The sequence below is a fragment of the Rhineura floridana genome, chromosome 13, assembly GCF_030035675.1.
Source record: "Rhineura floridana isolate rRhiFlo1 chromosome 13, rRhiFlo1.hap2, whole genome shotgun sequence".
Lineage (NCBI taxonomy): Eukaryota > Metazoa > Chordata > Lepidosauria > Squamata > Rhineuridae > Rhineura > Rhineura floridana.
In genome coordinates this window covers 5,870,708-5,876,533 of record NC_084492.1, presented here as the reverse complement: position 1 = coordinate 5,876,533, position 5,826 = coordinate 5,870,708, and the positions used below count along the sequence as shown (strand labels likewise).

The window sequence follows — 5,826 nt, the reverse complement described above, 5'->3', positions numbered from 1 at the left end:
TTCCATGAAGGCTCCCAGCAATAATAGGACCTAGTCACGCTATTCTGCTTCTGCACATCTCAGATGAAGATTGCTGCAGGGCAGAAATGTCTTTCTTGGTGACCCAGTATGGAGGTGATGTCAGGTGCAATTGCATCACTGTATGCTCAGTTCGGGGCAACTAAAAGTCACAGAGCTGTGCTAAATATTATCCCATTTAGGAACAAAAGAACATAGGAAACCGCCTTATACTAAGTCCGTCCCTTGGTCCATCTAGTTTAGGTCCATCTAGGTCCCAGGCTGTGGTCTGAAGGCACATCAGGCCAGCTCCCTATTGAAGCTAAGCAGGGTCAGGTCTGGTCAGTGCCTGGATGGGAGACCACCTGGGAACCATATGTAAGCCGCCTTGGGTCTCTATCATGAAAAGAAAGATGGGGTATAAATGTAATAATAAATAAATAAATAATTATTTCATTGTTGCCTACACTGACTGGCAGGGGCTCTCCAGAGTTTCAGATAAGGAGACTTTCCCCATCTTACCTGGAGATGCCGGGGATTGAACCTGGGGCCTTCTGCATGCTAGGCAGATGCTCTACCACTGAGCTATGTCCCTTTCCCCATTTCAGTTTCTGAGCTGAAAATAGCCATTTTTTAGTAGTAGGAGGAGGTAGCAAGATAGGAATATATATCTCTGAGAAATATTATGATAGTCAGAATGTTCACATTTCCCCCCAATTTCTACAGGGCCATTATCTTTCTGATTTGTTTCAACAGTGGTACCACCACCAATTTTTCCTCTGGTTGGCACCTTTTTCTCCTTTCTGGCTGCATCATATCGGAAATCGCAGCGTATCAAGGAGCACACAGTAAAGAGGATGATACCGCTTTCTGAGGGCAAATGAATCTAAATGAGAGAAAGAAATTAAAAGAGAGCAATGTCAAATAATATGGGGAACATTTTTGCAAGTATTATCAGAAAATTGCTGAAAGGAGTCATTTTTTACTCTGCTGAATGTACCCCCGTCCCCACAAAAATAGTCCTAAAAACACACATTCATTTACTGAATGAAAGAGGTCTCTCTCTCCCTGTCATGTGCATGTGTGGTCACGTCTAATTTTTATCCCAAGAATGGCTTTAGGGGCATTTTTAGTGCCAGGAATGTGCTCTGGAACAGATGAAATAAGGAAAATGTTATAGGAACAACATTTGATGAATGTTGACATCCAAATGTGAATGTTGACCATCTCAGATAAATTTTGCCGACTGTTTGAAAATATTTTCCAGAAAGCAGAATCGACACATTTGTCTACCCCTAATCTGTGTGTACTCGAAGGGCAGTTCCACATGACCTGTTTATTGAGCATTTATTCTGATTTGTTTGTGGGAAAGCTAGATGAAGTGGCATCAAAGTTAAACTACAGAATTCACTCATGTAAGAGGCAGCGATGGCCACCAACTTGGATGGCTTTACAAGAGGATTAGACAATTAATGGAGGATAGAGCTACCAATGGCTACTAGCCACAATGGCTATGCTTTGCCTGCACAGTTGGAGACAATATGCTTCCAAATACCAGTTGCTGGAAACCGCAGGAGGGGAGAGTGCCCTTGTGCTCAGGTCCTGCTTGCGGTCTTCCCATTGGGGCATATGGGTAGCTGCTGTGAGAAAAGGATGCTGGATTAGATGGGCCATTGGCCAGTCTTATTTTCTTATGGTCAAAGCAAGTGCTATCCCACACTGTCTAGTGATTTCCCCATCACATTTCTTTTTGCCAAAAGTGTGATCTTTTTGGGAAGTAGGCTTGTTACCCAAGAGCTCTCAATCAACTATAATTGTGCATCCCGAATTTACCAGTATATGATTGAACTGTGGCTGTGTACAGTCCATACTTTCAAAGCACTCCCCCACCCCCAGAATTCTGGAAACTGTAGTCTGCGCCTCACAGACCTACAATTCCCAGCACCAATAACAAACTAAAGTTCCTAGGGTTCTTTGTGTGTGTGTGTGTGTGTGCAATATGCTTTAAATATGCTGAAAATAGCAACAATCTGGAAGCACCTACGGTTGTCTTAAAACTTACAACCAGGAGCTTTCAAGCCTTACTAGGAACCTGTGTCTAATAATCCTGCATGTCAGTCACATTATTTCACTAGCTAAGCAGGGAGCAGGGTGGAAGGCTCATAGGAGTGAAAGGTATTATCTTTCAAATTTGTTCACAGACATCATTATAAATAATTGACAGTGCATTTATTTGGGGATCAGAGAGTAACACTGCAATAATCTGACTGGCACGGAGCAAAATGTTATATAGTAATGTTTTACTCTTGTATTCTTTTTAACAGCAGTGGTTAATTTAATCTCTCTCTGGGCTTGCTTAGTGTACCTAGGTTATGGGGCAACTATTATATAACTGTTAGGGATGCCAGGTGGTTAAAGAATTATTTTCTAAAACCAACTGCTGTTTAACAGATGTCTACTAATCAACCAATAAAATAGCAATAAATGTGCATATCACCAAAATCTCAACAGAGGTACATTTTTGAGATACAGAATGAAGTGCAAGGTGCCCTCCAGATATTTCGGCCTGCAACTCCCATCAGCCCCGGCACTGTAGGGCTGGGCTGGCTGTGGCTGATGAGGGTTGTAGCCCAAAATATCTGGAGGGCACCAGGCTAAGGAAGGCTGATTTTCAATTTAGTTTGGTAAAAAAAAGACCTACCAGCAATGAATGTTAGAAGAAAAGACCACCCTGTATGTTTCCTATTACTGTATCATCATCATCATCATCATCATAATCCCTCCCTTCCTCCCAAAAGAGCCCAGGGTGGCAGGAATTGAGGGTCGTGCTACTTACTACCAGTGCAGGCTGGTGGCTCCGATGTCAGTGGGGCAGTGGACAGCTCCTTGAATGTTCAGACTAAAACCCGGAGTGGTTTCACTGCCCTGCTGACATCGGAGCTACCAGTCTCCACTGCTTACTACCAGTAGCACAGTGGCAAATTCAGAAGTGCAGGGTCCCTTCGTGTTAGTCACAGCCACTTCTCCTCTCACCCCTTGTATGCTGCAGGGTTGAGATTGAGATCCTTATTAATGCCAGGGCTGGTCCCAAAGGGCAGACAGGTCGGGCCCTGGTCAAGGGCCCCTGGAGCCATGGAGTAACGCTCCTTTTCCACCCTCCGTGGCAGAGTAGCTGCTGCGGATCGCAGGGAGGGAGCTTTTTCCACCTGCGCGTTTGCTGGCTCCACCTACCTGTCTCTCCTGTCTTTTGCGGCTGTGCCGGCTGTGTGCACAGGACTGCCATTAACCAAGATGGTGGTCGAGGTTTCCCTAAGGGGCTGAAACCTCCAGTGCCATCTTGGTTGATGGCAGCAATGAGCATGCATAGCAGCCCGCGCAGCTGCAAAAGACAGGAGAGATGGAGTCAGTGAACTGCCAGTGAATGGGCAGGCGGAAGAAGCTCCCTCCCTGTGAGAGACAGGTAGGCACGTGTGTGTGTGCATCTGTATGCATGCGAGCCGGGGCCCAGGACAAGCTGGTGCCGGCCCTGATCAATGCCTTTTCTGACAACAACAGACACACCTAGGAGCCAATAAGTGTGAAAGAGGAGAGTGTTAGCTACTGAAAAGCATCTTCTCAGTGGCTGACTCACCTCTAGTCACTCTGATTGGTTCCAATCAGCAAGGAAAGGATAAGGAAGCATGTTAGAAAACTCTTCTTAGTGGCTAACACATTCCCCTTTCATGCTGATTTACTTTTAGGATGAGGGAGACAATGCCTACTAACAGTGCTGTCTTTTCATCTGGAAAATACAGAGAGTTTTTTTTTAATCAGAGGCAAAACCTGCCAGTCCCCTCTCATTATGATGACTTGCCTGAAATGGATGAAACTTGCCTGAAAAGAAGATTGCAATGGAGCACCCTGGGAAAAACTGAATTCCCAAACAGGGTGCCAATAGTCCTGGGAAAACCTGGAAGTGGATCTTGGACACATGACTTTCACTACATGCTAGAGTTACCTGTGTGTTTACTGGCCCTTTAACAGCAGTTTGGTATGCTGGTATTGCCAGGTAATAATGCCATGTTCATGCCATGGGACGCTTTACCTGTTGCTTTCTGCGGATCAAGCTAATGCTCACCCTAATTCTTAGTGCATATTGAACCAGCACACAAAGGTGCAAGGGACTGGCTGACAGCAGCAAAAAGACAGCAGGAAAAGAGAGGAAAGAGGAGGAACTGCAGGGGTGTGTGTGTGTCCCAGCCAAATTATGACATTTTAAAAATGCGAAAACCCCAATGGAAAAGACACAGGAGCAGGTCAGGGAATGATCAGTTGGCAAATCCTACTACAAAGGTGGGAGACTGGATCTGGCTAATTAGCTGATTGCCAGGCGCTTTGCACATGGAGCCAGGCGAGCCCCAACAAACCACTTTTGGCTCAGTTGCATCTTTACCTGCTCCATACCTGATGTCATATACAATGGCAGGTGTAAGGCAGGTGGCTGGGGCTTGACCATAATGGCATCATGGGCCAAATGGGGAGGACTGGGGGGGCCTAATTAGGCCAGTGGGCCAGAGGCTCCCCACGCTTGCCCTCCGAGCTTACAACTCACCCCATATTTACAAACCACTTCTACATGATCTCATGTTCACTTACACACATTTGCATGTGAAAACCTGCAATAATTCATGTCATGGCACATACAGTGGATGGTGAGGGAGGAAAACATGCTTTCACTTGCTGCCCTCTTCTTACAACCATGATTTGTTTCCAGCCATAGATTTTTTTAATTGCCCCATCATTGTCTCCTATCAAATTGGAATTGCAGGTTTTGAAATATTACAAAAACCTTGAGTACCTGTTTGAGCCAAGGCAACAGTGGTATGAAAGGACACACTGGAAGTGACACAAGCCTCAACATTGTTACGTTTCTGATGTTCATTGAAAACTTTTCTCCCAAGCCTTCCCAACGCAGCCTATTTTATTTCTGCAGTTTTTAATTCGTACTGGCTTTTAGGTCTTAATGCATTTTTAAAAAATTGTCAAAGGGTGCCATAGGCCCACCTATGACTGAGTGCACGTGAAATCAGCTGATCTGTCCATCCTTGGTGTGTGTGTGTATAATTAATATATATATATATATATTGTTGCATGCACCCCAATCTCTGAGTGGAGAGAGGCTTCCAGGGGTTTGGTTTCCTTGGAATGAAGGTCAGCAGAGGCTGTGGTGTTTTTATGATATATGGCTTATTTACACACATGCCTGATGGAGGGGCTCTCAGCATCCAACAGATCTTGCTTCCCCATTAGGTTTCTAGGGGACTCCCCAAGCTATATAATATGTATTGTCTGTCTTCACAGTCTTAAGGAAGACCTTGCCTTTTGGTGCCACTAGATGGCAATTAACATCTGTCAGATAATGCAGGGTTTATTCTAAGCTTTTTTTCCCTTCTGCACAAGCAACCAACACACTGCCAATCCCCAAACTAGTCAAGTAATTTCAGAGGTGTAGCTGTCTGGGGTCTCAGGGGTCTTAGACCCTTTACTTTTCTGGGAGCAGGCCAGGTCCCTATGTCTACAGCATCCTATGAGCCAATCAGCATGAAAGAGGAGTGTGTTAGCCGCTGAGAAGAGTCTTCTAACATGCTTATTTTTTGCTGCTGATTGGAGCCAATCAGAATGAAAGGAGGTGAGTCAACCACTGTAAGACTCTTCTCAGTAGCCAGCACTCTCCTCTTTCATGCTTATTAGCTCCTGGGGACATCTGTTGTTATGAAAAAAGGCATTAACGCAGCCGAAGCTCTGCTCATGGCCGGAGTTCAATTCCAACAGAAGGAGGAAGTCGAAGCT

General features: G+C 45.1%; 1 non-coding gene across 1 annotated transcript; it reads right to left on the bottom strand.

The window, feature by feature from the left end:
* Nucleotides 1–520: 520 nt before the first annotated feature.
* On the bottom strand, nucleotides 521–590 carry TRNAA-AGC (transfer RNA alanine (anticodon AGC)). The gene has a single exon. It is a non-coding gene; the product is annotated as a tRNA-Ala (tRNA).
* Nucleotides 591–5,826: the final 5,236 nt, after the last annotated feature.